Source organism: Strix uralensis, chromosome 2, assembly GCF_047716275.1.
Source record: "Strix uralensis isolate ZFMK-TIS-50842 chromosome 2, bStrUra1, whole genome shotgun sequence".
Taxonomy (NCBI): Eukaryota; Metazoa; Chordata; class Aves; order Strigiformes; family Strigidae; genus Strix; species Strix uralensis.
The window spans coordinates 104830935-104844224 of record NC_133973.1 but is presented as its reverse complement, the minus strand read 5'-3'; the positions used below and the strand labels follow the sequence as shown (position 1 = coordinate 104844224).

Below are 13290 nucleotides of genomic sequence, written 5' to 3'. Positions count from 1 at the left end.
GCATAATAAAGAAAGGCTTGGCATGTTCATTTATTCCCCGATTTCAGTCTTTGACTGAATGCGAAGCTGGAGAACCCACCATCTTGCAAGTTTGAATACAAAAAAGAAAAAGCAAAAATGAGAACAGTCTACTTTGTTAAATATTGCTAACTGGCATCTAGAAGTGATACAAAGTGTTAAAGATATCACCCCTTATAAGCACTCACTCTAATGTATATTCATTTGCAGAGAAGTAAAAACATTTTCCACAGTGCTTGGCACATACTGAATATTCAGTGTAATAGAATGGAAGGAATTTTACAAGTTAATGCCTTTAAAATGAGGACATCAAAATACATTCCTGACGTGGTGTTTCAACCTGGACTCCTATTTTATAGTTTAGTTAATTCTCAATGCAGAAACTGCAGTCCCGTTATGCAGATATTTGAGAATCCTGCACCAAGTAGTGCCCAACTTAGTAATTTTGCCTAAGGCACTGATCAAAACTTGTGTCTAGCTTTGACAGTAACAGCAATTACTTCTGTAGTAATGTGAAACATATAACGGATGATATAAGAGCTGAAACTGTTTATCTATTAGACTGCTACATCAGGGATTCTTTTCCTAGCATACTGTAACCAAGAACCACCCAAGAAAGTGTTACTTAGGGAGCGTTTGTTTGTTTTCCTTTTGCAGTCCCGGCATCAGAGTTCCTTTGATTTCCTATGAAAACTTGAATTCTGTAGAATGGGATGGACACCCTCCAGCTGGAGAGTTGTAGACCTAATAAACAGCATGTAAAAGAACTGGCAAACTGCACTCAGGACCTTGTCCATCACAGACTCCAGAGCAATGTGACTGGGAACATGAAGAAGCCAGACAATTTGTTTTCTGTATCCATAGTCTGCATGACTGGGGGGTGCTGAAGGTGTAAGAAAGTGGTGGAAAATAATAAACTATCAAGAATCAGTTTTATGTTAGTACACATGATGGTCTGAGGACTTTATTTCAAAGGGTGAGTAGCACCTCTACTGAAAAATAAAGAGTGCAGAAACAGTGATATAATCCATCTCAGCCCCAAGGCATCACTAGCTGTACCTAGGCTTCTCTGACAGATGTTTTCAGAGAAAAAAAGGTCTTTAAAAGGAGATAATCATGGTACTTCACAGTCCTCTCTCTTTTTCACACCTGCCCAGCCTAAATAGTAAAGCCAAGATCCAGAAACTCTGAACCTTCTGGTTTCTGATGCACTTACTATGTCGTGTTCTTTTCCATGTGTTTTTTTCCAGGTAAAAAATTACAGAAGTTCTATTTATTTTTCCATAAATTCATAAATGGTGATTGTGGATTTTAGCTTCTTTGAGAAAACACTGAAAATGCTTTTTTTTTTTTTTTTTTTTTAGGTAAGTTGATGAAAAGAACTTTTCAGTTGTCAGGGGGAAAAAAGCTCTAGAAAATGTTGGGTTTTTTCATCGAAAATCATTTTAGCTCATAAGCCATTCTTTCCTTATCTTGATGAAAAGAAAATGATCAGATCTCTAGATCAATAATGTTGTAAACAGCAACAGCAGTGATCATCCTGGATGCATGTTGTTTTCTGATATGCTTTCATATCTGAGCAGTTCCTCATGCTGTAAATATCAGCCTGACTTACACTCAGGCTTCAACCTCACATCAAGCAATGGCAATAAAAATAGGAGCTGTTTAAATGCAGCAAGGCTTGGAAATAACAATTTTTTAAAAATGCCAGCATGTCAAAACATTGAAAGAAAATATTGAAGTGTACCAGTATGCTTCCAGTTTGTCTGTTGCTGAATGCTTTTTCTATTGAATAATCACATCTTCTAGGGTCTAAAGCAGTGGTTCATTGTATGTAATGCGCTGCTGTCATGCCACAAGGCATTAAAAAAAAATAGATTGAAATTATCTGGAGGAAATCAAATCACTTTATTTCTAAGACAAATTAGATTGATCCATCTTACCATTCTACATAGATCTCATAAGCACATTACTTGTTGAAGTGGTATCAGGCATTTTATATATTATAGTAATTTGCATACGTTCATTAAGCTGTGCTTTGTAAAGCTTTCTGACAGGGGCATTTGATGAATCCTTTCGTGAACTGCATTGTTTCTTTACGCAGAGCAATCTGTTAAATCATGCCTTTGTCCTTCAGTTTGTCAGAATCAGTAAATGAAGCAGATGTTAATAACTGTGGGAGGGTTTGGGGTTTTTTCGGTGTTTGCAGAATATGGGATAACTGTGAAGGGCATGATGTGTTCATAAAAGCGACAGCTGGTGTTATTAAAGATAGAAAGTGTGCTACAAGTAAAAACTTTCCTTGTCATCTTTTAGCAACTCTATGAAGTTTTTTGGTACAGTCAGATGGGTGGTCATTTCTAAATTAAACACCGCTAATGTTATGCACAGCAAATCGTGTGCTTATACTTACATACAATTGTTCTTATCTTTGGCTGCAAACGTTCTGTCACAGAGTTATCTCAGCCATGCAATAATTCATAATGTTTCTCTATAAATATGTCACAAGAAATTCTCAGGTCAACAATCCCTTGAGATGTGTCTTTGAGCAATATCATTTCATGTGTTATTGCATTAGTAGAATTTTACACCCGGTTGGTATTTTGAAGGTTACCTTTATGACACAAGTTTTGCTGGACCTGACAATTCAGTCCCCGGAATCTACTACCTGTTGTGAAGGTCACTTGGATGAAGATGTTACAGCTAGGGAACAGCATGCATTTAGGAGGTTAACGTGCTTCAGCTGATGGGTGGTAACTCGTATCAGGGTGCGGTAACGTGAGTGCTTGTAGTCATCTGTAGAGGCCTTGCAAGTGAAGATAAAATGGGCAGCCATAAAAGCATGTAAGAGGTGAGTGGAATAAGTAAGAGGGGAAAGCACAGCCTAGGGAATGCCTCAAGAGGGGTGGTGCAGGTGCTGATCTCCTCTCTCTGGTGACCAGTGACATGACACAAGGAAATGGAATGAAGCTGCATCAGGGGAAGTTCAGATTGGACATTAGGAAAAGGTTCTTCACTGAGAGGGTAGTTGGCAACTGGAACAGGCTCCCCAGGGAAGTGGTCACAGCACCAAGCCTGTCAGAGTTCAAGGAGCATCTGGGTGATGCTCTTAGTCATATGGTTTAGTTGTAGGTAGTCCTGCAAGAAGCAGGGAGTTGGACTCGATGATCCTTATGGGTCTCTTAGAACTCGAGATATTCTGTGATTCTATGATTCTGTGTGGAAAAGGTGTTACAAGGCTAACTGATGAAGAAGGACATGCAGAAAAAATGGAGGACATTACTGTAGAAAATAAAGGGAACTTTGGACAGCCTCTGAACTTGCAGTGTTTTATTGGTATTACCTAGTAAATAGCTCCCACTGTTTAGAGGTGATATTTGGCTGATTTTCACATTAACTTGAATGAGATTCGCATTGTGATTTCTCTCTGCCTTATTGTGCAAACCTCTTCTGGGGAATTGAGTAGGAGATGCAAACGGCAGAGATGTAGTGGTGTTACTTGTGCCCCTGTGTGGGCATCTGAGCTGCTGAGCCTGACTTCTCTGCAGTTGACATCAACAGCAGGAATGGCACATAGTTCATGGAATAAATAATCCCAGAAGTTGTCATGTTTATAGACGTTGCCTGAAAATATGTAGAGAAGACCAGTGAGGGATTTCTGTAGTTGTTGTTCTTGCACATGAAAGTAGGCAGCAGCTACAAATCAATGAACTGTTGCTTTTGTAAGAAGAATTGGCAGAATCTTTCATGCAATTGCTGGATAAAAATACTGCTTCTGTTTCTCAGAGCGACCCTTATCTTTCTGTCTGATTATCTTGCAAAAAAATGAGCAGTGAAATAATTATCCATGCTGATATTTACATTTTGTCTCTCTGCTTGAAAATTACCAACTCACAGAAGGGAACAGAGGGAGTCTAGGACTCCTTTGGTGGGCCGAGCCTTTGGAGAAGAAATTGCCTGCTCTTCAGCTGGAGAACATGGGTGGTCCCAGCCAGGTGACCATTGATGCATAGTGGGTATAGGCAGTTCTATAACTGATTCGTCTTAACTCTGCTGGGGTGATTCACTTTGCCTGCACTGGGAATCATGTGGTGGGTACCAGTAGCGCAGCTGCAGGCAAAAGCTCAGGCAAAATTGTGGGGAAATGAAAGAGACAAGACTTTTTCTAATGCGGACTCTTAATTCTTTTCTTCTAAGAGCTGTGGCAGTGTGGCAGCACTGTGTGAAACAGTGTTTTCCGCTGCAGAATTCAAAGATGCTAATGGTGCCACAAAGATACTTAATACAGCATGTACTCACGACAGTGAAGCTCATGTGGTCATCTCAGAAGTCATTGCCCAGAACAAAGATTGGACCAAGTTCATTTGGACACATGAACTATTTTTTCCTCTTTTTCTTCCCTCCTTTGTCTCTTTCTTTGGTCTGCTGAGCCTGTTTCTTTCTCCTGATGCATTCTCCTCCTCTTTTTTGCTTTCTTAAGCACATTAGACTTACCAATTGCATTATTCTCAGGGTTACTGTGCAAGAATCACCAGGAAAATTTACGGAGACTCTGGGACTAATTGTGATTAGGTGTTATACATATGCTTACAAAAATATACATCTAGAATTTCACACCTGTAGCGGAACTGCCATGTTCAGCATTTTTGGGCAACAAAGAGGTAATACATATAATGATATCCATGATTTTTATGTGGTTTCCCTATTCATGCCACTGTCTTGCTGCAAACTAAAAGCAGACGATTGCTTCAGTATACATAGGGATGCTTGTGGTTTCCTAAATCATTTATATTTTCTGGTATGCCACTGGCAATTTTGCATATTCAATGTGTTGGTTTTGTTCTTTCATGACAAGCAAAATTGCTATTTGAAAGTTTGGTGTGTTTTCAGAGTTTTCTACTAATTTTGAATTCATATGTAGAAGTTGCCCAAGAATCTATACAATATTATATATCTTAAATTTAATACCCTAAAAATTATCATATCGTTATTGTTAGCACCCACAACATATCTCAGGTGATGCACAACTTTAGAAGAACTAGCTCATAAACTCATTTATAAATAGTAACTTTGCACAATAAATTTTTTTCTTTTATATCCTTAAGCCATATACTTTTAGTGATGTTTAAAAATATATATAATCTCCTTTTCAGATCTTGGACTCTGAACTTGAGGCAATTCTTGGTTATATGCTTGAAACTTGGAGAGTATCTTCAATAAATAGGTATGTGTAATGGATACATTCATGTTTTGTGTGGGATGGAGTGTGTGTGAGTTTTGTTGACAGTTTATTGCTGAACTTCTTAAAGCTCTTGATAAATCTCAACTGCCATGAATGGGACAGTGTGATGGATATTTTCTTGCTGAATTTTCAATAACACATGTGGTATTTGTGTGGCAGAAATTGGGAAGGGTATGATGCTCACAGTTACTCAGAAATGTGTAGCCAAACCTACAAATTTGACTTCAGAGTGAACACAAAGATGAGTCTCCATGAGCAAGTAAGAAGTTTTGAAGGTAAAATCAGTGAGTCGGAAAAAGTAGCTCTACTCTTGATCCCCCCCCATACTTGAGGCTGTGCTTTAACTGTCTTTTTGTCTGTGTTTCCTTTGGTTTTCTTTGCAACTGTTAAAGGTAGTAAAGGTATGAATGTGACTAAAAACTGGGAAGAAAATGGCCATAAAGGTCAAAATCTTGGGTACACTGAAGGTCCTGGAAATTTTCTCTAGTATTTCAGTGAAGCTACTATCTCACTTGGAACATTTACAGAAAATATTCAGGCAGTTTCAGAAATACATTCTTGCATATAACGAAGCAATTTTTAGGTGATTTCTTTTTTAAAAGTCAGGTCATACTTCATGATGCTTGAAACTCTACTGAGTTCCTATCAATGGAGAAAGAGAAACAAGAGAAGATTTTGAAGGTTTTATTCTTTCTAAAGAGTTTATAGACATAGACAGTTCTTTGAGTCTCAGCTCTAAAGAGGAAATGGTTTTTTGAGTACATGGATGTAACAATTGAACTTAGCTTGATCTGTATGAGAAACTTTGAAGAAATTTGTAATGGGGGAGAGGTTGATTTCTTCTTCTAAAATCCAGGACCATTTTTTGATGTAGAGGACCCCTGCACAAAAATGGGTTTTTGCAGTAAGTTGTTTGTCTATAAAAATAAGAATGCAAAATATTTTCATAGTGTGCTTCACCTGTTGTTTGGCAAAAGCTGGAGAGGAACCATTGTCTCCATTTTATGTATGGGGTCAGGTACCTGCCTGGATCACTTAATGTATGATTGTCCTACTACTGGATCTCCTGGATGTTCACACAGTGAACTGTGTCTGGGTCTGTAAGAGGATCCTATGTCTAACAGTGATTTCAGAATTTGTGCAAAAGATCTTAGCATGTAATCTGATGTTTCCTTAATATTTCTCATATCTATGGATGTGCCTTCACTTCTCTCCTTTTCAACTATTCCCTCTTTGTGGTGCATTTCTTCAGTCTCATTTGTTCTGCTTTGTTTTCTCCTTTGCTCCTTTATTTTTCTTTCCCATGTTTTTTGCCTTTTCCTCCTCTTTTTAGTTCATTTTCAGTCTCTGGAGATTGGCAGCAGTGGGATCTTACAAAGGAGGAGCTTCTGAAAAAAATAGTAGCTGAATGAGCTTCCCTTTTACTGCCTCTCTAGAGAGCCTGCTGTAAAAGGCAACTTGCTGTCATTCCTGTAAATTTTCTTTTGCAGCCAGCTCTGTTGGGTGTCCCCTTTGTGCCCTGTGAACATCTGTGTTGCAGCTTATGTCTGAACCGAACTGGAGAACAAATGTGTGAACCTGCTTTTTATTTTGAGCAGGAAGCTGCTGCTATTAGTAGGTCATGTGGCCTTGGTTCACCTGCAACTTCTAATCCCCATCTGGGAGCAAACCAGCCGTCTGTCCTCTCCCCTCCCGCCATCCATGCCCTTGTCCGTGGGGTAGCATGTTTCTCTGCTTTCCTCAAGACACTGCCCAATGCCTGTCAGTTGTCAGTGTTCATTTTCTCCCTGAATTTTTCCCAAGACATCATGCAGAAAGGAAGAAAGGAGGACTGTAGGACTTTTATGGCATAACTTACTTTCCGTTGCTCCTGGAAACTTCTCCCTGCATGCACACAGTCATGCAGCCACCACCCAGTAGCACCACCCTTCTGCATAAGGAAGAAGACTTCAAGCCCTGAAGTATTCAGGCTCAGGGTATGCTGGCGCAGAAGAGGAAACCCATACCCCAGGCTGTGCACAGGATTCCAGGAAAAGGTGACAGTGTTTCTGTGCTGGTTTTGGACATAGCACAAGACAGCCCATTGAGCATAAGTTGTGAACTTAACATCAAACAGACTTGCTTTAAGCAACTTTTTACTTTAAAAGAGAAAAAAAGGGTGAAGAAAAATCAGCAGCACTGCCCTGTTTGCAAAAGCGCTATCCCATTTGAGCGTGCTCAGCAATGTTTAAAAAGCGTAGGTGATGAACTGCAGTCTTTGTGGCATATGTGTGCCTCTGAGAGAAAACCGAAATCTGTTGTGTCAAGTTGGCTTCGGCTTATGCTCGAAGGGTTGTTGTGATGAGCCTGGAAGGTGTGGAAACTTCTGTGAAAGATCAGGTGCGATATCAGAGAACGACTGTAACCCGGGGGAGGAAGCTGGAGGATTTGAGGTCAATCTAAATCGGCAGCCATCAGCTGGGAAAGGAGCATGGCTGATTTAGCAAGAGTGTGCATCAATTCAGCAACTTTCCTCAGTGTTTGGGTTGGAAAGACTCAGAAATAGCAAATCTTCCCGGCTGACGTTAACTTAAATGGCTACTGGGCAACCTTGTTTTCTTTCCCTTTCATTAAATGAGCTCACTTTTGGCAGAAATGTATGTGAATTTCAGAGCTTTCCAAGCCAGGTTAGAAAAAGTTGGCCCCTTTCTTTCCAAAACTAACCATCAAGGCAGTCCCAATGCACCCCAGATGTCTCTATGCATGTGAATCTTGCGCAGGCAATGGTCTCTCTTGTTTGTTTGTGTATGCACTTGTTATGGAGGGAAGGGTTGGTCTAGCTGATTGTATGATTGGGAGTGCTAAACAGCTAAAATCGCTAAACAAAAAAATCTGGTCCTCTTTAAACGTTGGCGGACAGATATCTGTCTTCCATCTGTGGCAGCCTATGCCAAACGTCAGAAGAACTGCAAAGTTCATGTTCTGAAACCTCAGAGAAATAACTGACACGATCCAACTTATTTTTTTTAAACTACATGCAAATCTGAGATATTAAACACAGAAAGTGATGTTGAATTGTGACAAGCAGGCAGAAGCCGGGAAGTTCAGCTGGAAAGGTTGTGCCTCCTCTGACCCTACAGCAAAGCTCCCATGCTGGGCATGGAGTCCTTCAGCACTGCTGCACAGGCATTGCTGTCAATTGCCACCGTGCAGCGGTCGCCCACCATGCAGGCAGTCCCCTGATTGTCCCCTGCAGCTGGGTCACACAAGGTGTTGCACGGCCTGACGTAATGGGGTGGAAGGTGGCTGGTAGAATTGCAGGTGTGTACAACTCACAAGAGCCCTCAGGAGGTGCAGGGTGGCTGTTTTCCTGCCCTTACAACCAGGAAAGTTGTATGCCACAGCAGATAGTGCCGGGTTTGAACGGCCGTTTCCTCAAAAAGCTCCTTGCTGGAGTACTTGAGCAAGGGAGCTCCATTCAGAGGAAAGGGGAACGTGGATGAAACAGTGGGCTGTAACTGCTGTGTTTGCTCCTTGGGGCCATGGCCCGCGGGGAAGGGAGTCGGAGCAGCCTTGAGGCTGCTCCAGCAAAAAGCTGAGGTTGCAACAGCCCTAGGCCAGCCCCGAGCTAGGAGTTACATACAGATGTTTTGTCTATTCTTGTTCTTACTTGAGACTTCATCCAGAAAGGACTGTGTTGCTCTCGGTGAGCTTTGGATCAGCCCCATGGAGCAGCTGAGAAATAAAGCACGACTCTGCACCAGCTTGTATCGACTGGGCAGTAACAATTTGGTTTGGTTAGAGAAGGTGTCAGCTTTTAGCAGTTCTCTGTTCATTTTTAATTTGCTTCCCCATCTAGGCACTGCATTGTATTTAGTCATGTGAATCTCTGCTGTGTTGTCCCTTCTATTTTTCAAAGTTATGCAAAGAAGTTACGTGTTAAAACTATTTCCTTTTTCTGAATTGGCTTGGCATTGCAACGGTTTGTCTCCCTTTGCAGTGCTAGAGAAATGTGTGTTTACAGTAGGTGATTACAAGGACGACACTTTGGTACCTGAGAACCTGGGAGCAATGACTTCTGATTCGCTGGAATGGTCATGGCTGAGTCACACTGCTAAACATGCTGTATGTTACCAAGTAACACACAGTGCTATTCACTGAGGATGTTAGTAACGTGTTACGCAACTGTCAGGCTTAAAAATTAAAGCACTAATAAGTATCTTTGAAATACTCCTGTTTAAGATTGGTTACTGTTTATAACACCAGTAGTTCTGAACACAAATTTAACTCCAAATGCAAGAAAATGAAGGAGAATGAAGGCAGTCTTTCTGCTAAAATGGCTTAATGGCTTTGGGTATTTAAGAAAGCGACAGTCACCTTATGGTGTGAGTATATTTTTGTACCTTACAGTACTCACCTAACTGGCTGTCACCTGCAGGAATCATTTCTGTAGACCTCCTGAACCTCCATTGCAGGGTTGCTGCCTGTCACTACATGCCATGCGTGCAGGGGGTGAAGGAGTAAATGTCCAAGTGGCTTTCTAATATGAACACTCAAGAAACCAGTGCCATCACTGAACAAGCGGGTATGATCTGCTGTTGATTCTGTTATGCTTTTTTACTTGAAGAAAATGTTTCCGAATTGGAGAGGCAGGTGCACACTCATGTGTGGTGCCTTCTGTATAGATACTAATCACGCCTTCTGCTTCCCGTCCTCATGCATCCCAGCAATGCGTGTTGCTATTCACTGCGCGATGATTTGGCCTGTGATCCTACCCGTGCATAAAGTGTGTGGTAGCCAAATGTAGCAACACGGGAATGAAGTATCATTATTTTGTCAAGACAAGATACCCAGCATAGAGTATCATAAATTGGTCCCAGGAGGACAGACCTAGAATATAAACTGTAGTGCTTTGAATATATGTATGTTATAATTGTATTAAAAGCTTTGCAGCAATTTGTATTGTATTACAGCTGACAAAGTATTTTACCTCCTAGTAACTAACTAATGTAAATAGTGTTGATATTTTTCTTTTCCATATTTATAATTACATTAATTGCTTCGCGTATTAATAACAGTTAAATGTCAGAGCCCAAGCTGTAGCTGCCAGTAATCCACAAGCAATTTGTTTGCATATTCAAAATATGAAACTGAAGAGTAATTGCGCTTTTTGCAAGCACATATCTTCACAGCTTAAATTTTACATAATAAAGCCCACTGTGTTACCTAAATATTGTCATGTTCAATATCAAATCTGGTGCTAACAGAACGTCTTTTGGAAATTAAGAGAAACTTTGTGCTAGAAGATCAGAAGACATCTGATAAAAAATAAATGATATTAGCTTGGAATTTTGACTTATTTCCAAATAAAGCTAAACTTTGAAAAAGATGTTTCCTGCCCTTGAAAACAGCCTTTTTCAGAATCCAGAACTGAAAGATCCACATGCAGTGCAATTTTTGTTTTTGTAATATGATTTAATTGGGCTAACAGAGTGTCGCAAAGAAGCATTCGAGGATTGACTGAATTTTTCAATGGGAGCTATTTTTTTTGAAAGTTTCCAGAGAAGTAATCTTTCTGCATTGGCATTTTGCGGACTTTAGTATTTTTATTCTTAGAGACAAAGAAAATTGAGATTTTAGCATAAATCTGGCTAAAACTTCAGTTGAATCAAGCCTCCTCTTTAGCTTTCTCATTTTTTTCATTTTTGTTTTCTGTGTAATTATGGTGCTTTCTTTGTGTTGAACTCCTTGTTGGAGGGCAGCATTTAATACAGCTGATGGTTTTGAAAATTTGCAAACCACTGGTATTTGTGAGGGCTGCAGAGTAAAGAGTCAGTTTCAACTTAATATTGCAGGTGTATGCTGAACTATCTGGGGAAGAGCAAAGGTTGATTAAATTCACAAAATAAAGTGATTCGTAGTTTTCTAAATATGTCACTCAACCTAAAATTAACTCAGTTATTTACCAGTCACACACATGCTAATGAATCCTGACAATCTCAATCGACCTGCTGCGATGAAATTCACTGTCACCTAATATTATTTCCTCTGTATTTTCCGTAAAAGGAAAGAGTGATTGTAGCGTTTATCACATGCAAAGGAAAAATGCTCAGGGATTTTAATATTTTTTTAATACCCGCAATTCCAGGATACTAGTAAACTAGTTGCATTTAATTAGTAAGGCTATAAAAGAGGCACTTCTTTTTTGTAAGTGTCTCCTAAAGTTTAATCTCCAGAGATTTCATATGTGATAGTGATGAAAGTGGCTGCTTCTAAGTCATTATCAATGATATTTGAGAAATAAAGTTGAAGATACCTTTTAATGCAACATGTGACAAAATTAAGACATTAAGGTAATACAGTAAATATGATTTATTATTATTTCTAAAGTTAGAATCACCTTGGAATGGCATTTTTTAGCTGTGTGTTCCTAGTAGCTATAAGAAATACGTAAGAAATTTGTAAGTTTTGCAAAGTCTTAAATGTCTTTATATTCCTGCTAAATACAGAAATATATTATTTAAATAAAAATGTGGTTATCTTGCATTTGTACTTTAGTTGTGGGTAAATGTCCAGAAGGCTGCCCTGGATTATGAAATAGTATCTCTCTTTCCAAGGTTTCTCCCCCAAAGCTTTACAAAATCCCGATGAAAATCGACATTGATCCATAAAATAGACATCACTGTAGCATCAACATGGGTAGGATGCAACAACTGAAAAGATTTCTGGCCTACGGTTATTTCTGTCCTGAAAATGGACATAGATAAAGATATATATAAAATATTTAAAGCTGCTGGGCAATGGCAGGCTGTTTTCAGGCAGCTGCATGTTCAGCCTTTTTTGGCTAGAATGGTTAAGTGGCTAATTAAGTGGACAAGTCAGGTCTCAGCATGCCCTTGGGGAGAGGACTGCTGTGCCTCAGCTTCCCATGAAAGTTTTGGCAGAGATGGGCTTGAAGCTGCAGCAATCTCATTGTGAGATGTGGTGTTGAGTATGAGATGGGCTTGCTAGAACCCATTTTACTGGATTTTACTCAGTGCCTGCCATCCAAAGAGAAACATAAAAAGTTAAAAGAACCCTGAAATTTTGAAAACTGAAATTAAGTCATCACATTCAGTAGCATTTCTTTCCAGGTTGTTCCAAATTGTTACTGAATTTGTTTACAAGGTTGGTTGTTAATTTTTTGTGTTGTTTTTTTTTTTTTTCTTAATCGTTTCCATGATTTTCTTACCTGATTCATTCAGTGACATCAACTATAGTGACCAAACAGTTGTTTCCATGGTGTCAAGTTGCAGTCTTACAAGCATCCTTGTATGAATCGGGTAAGAGAAACAGATCAGCTAAAAATGGAGAAAGTTTCCTTGCAAAAATAAACCAGAAATATTTGGTAAAAGTTTGCAGGAAAGTGGCTTGGAAGTCTAAAAATTATTTTAACATAGCTCAGTCTTCAATACATCCAAAGATGCCAGCACGGCTAGTTTCATAGTGAAGCAGAAAGGGATCTGTCCACATCTGATGACAGCAACCAGCTGGAGAACATTTCAAATAGGTAAAGAACTCTGTAATAAGAGTGAACAAATTTAACTGCAATAAAAAAAAAAAAAGCATCTTGCTCATCCTCTAAACTATGCCAACTAGCATCACAGCGCATTGTGATTAAGGTCTGTCTCCTTAATAAATTGCATCTTAAAAGGATCTTGAGTACTTCTGTTATGTCACAGATCCAGTTCCAATTCCATACTGTTGTAAGCCAGGGGCTCAACCAATGAAGATGATGAAGTTGCATCAGGCTTATGTAAATGCAGGTGAAATCTGACTTGCATTCAGTATATGTAGCAAGGAAGATACGTCCAAATTTAGCAGGCTCCAAATGATACTGTTTTATGGTATACTGTATCATCATGGATTTGAATATTATTTGGGGTACATGCTAATAATTTCAAAAAGACCCTTGATGTGTGCAGTGACAATAAGAATTAATTCCACTGCTGTCATGACAGCTCTCACTGGGAATATTGTGCCTTGCCTGGGCTCAGACGTTATTTCCAATA

General features: G+C 39.5%; 1 protein-coding gene across 6 annotated transcripts in view; it reads left to right on the top strand.

Moving 5' to 3' along the window:
• The window catches only part of ENOX1 (ecto-NOX disulfide-thiol exchanger 1), a 383297-nt gene that overhangs the window by 76093 nt on the left and 293914 nt on the right, over window positions 1-13290 (top strand). For 5 of the 6 annotated variants that reach the window (XM_074859613.1, XM_074859612.1, XM_074859606.1 and 2 more), the window contains one exon: window positions 5172-5242. The exons of the other annotated variant lie outside the window; for it this stretch is intronic. The gene's annotated coding sequence lies outside the window, so the exon portion shown is untranslated. The remainder of the gene's footprint in view (window positions 1-5171; window positions 5243-13290) is intronic. 6 annotated transcript variants of the gene reach the window in all.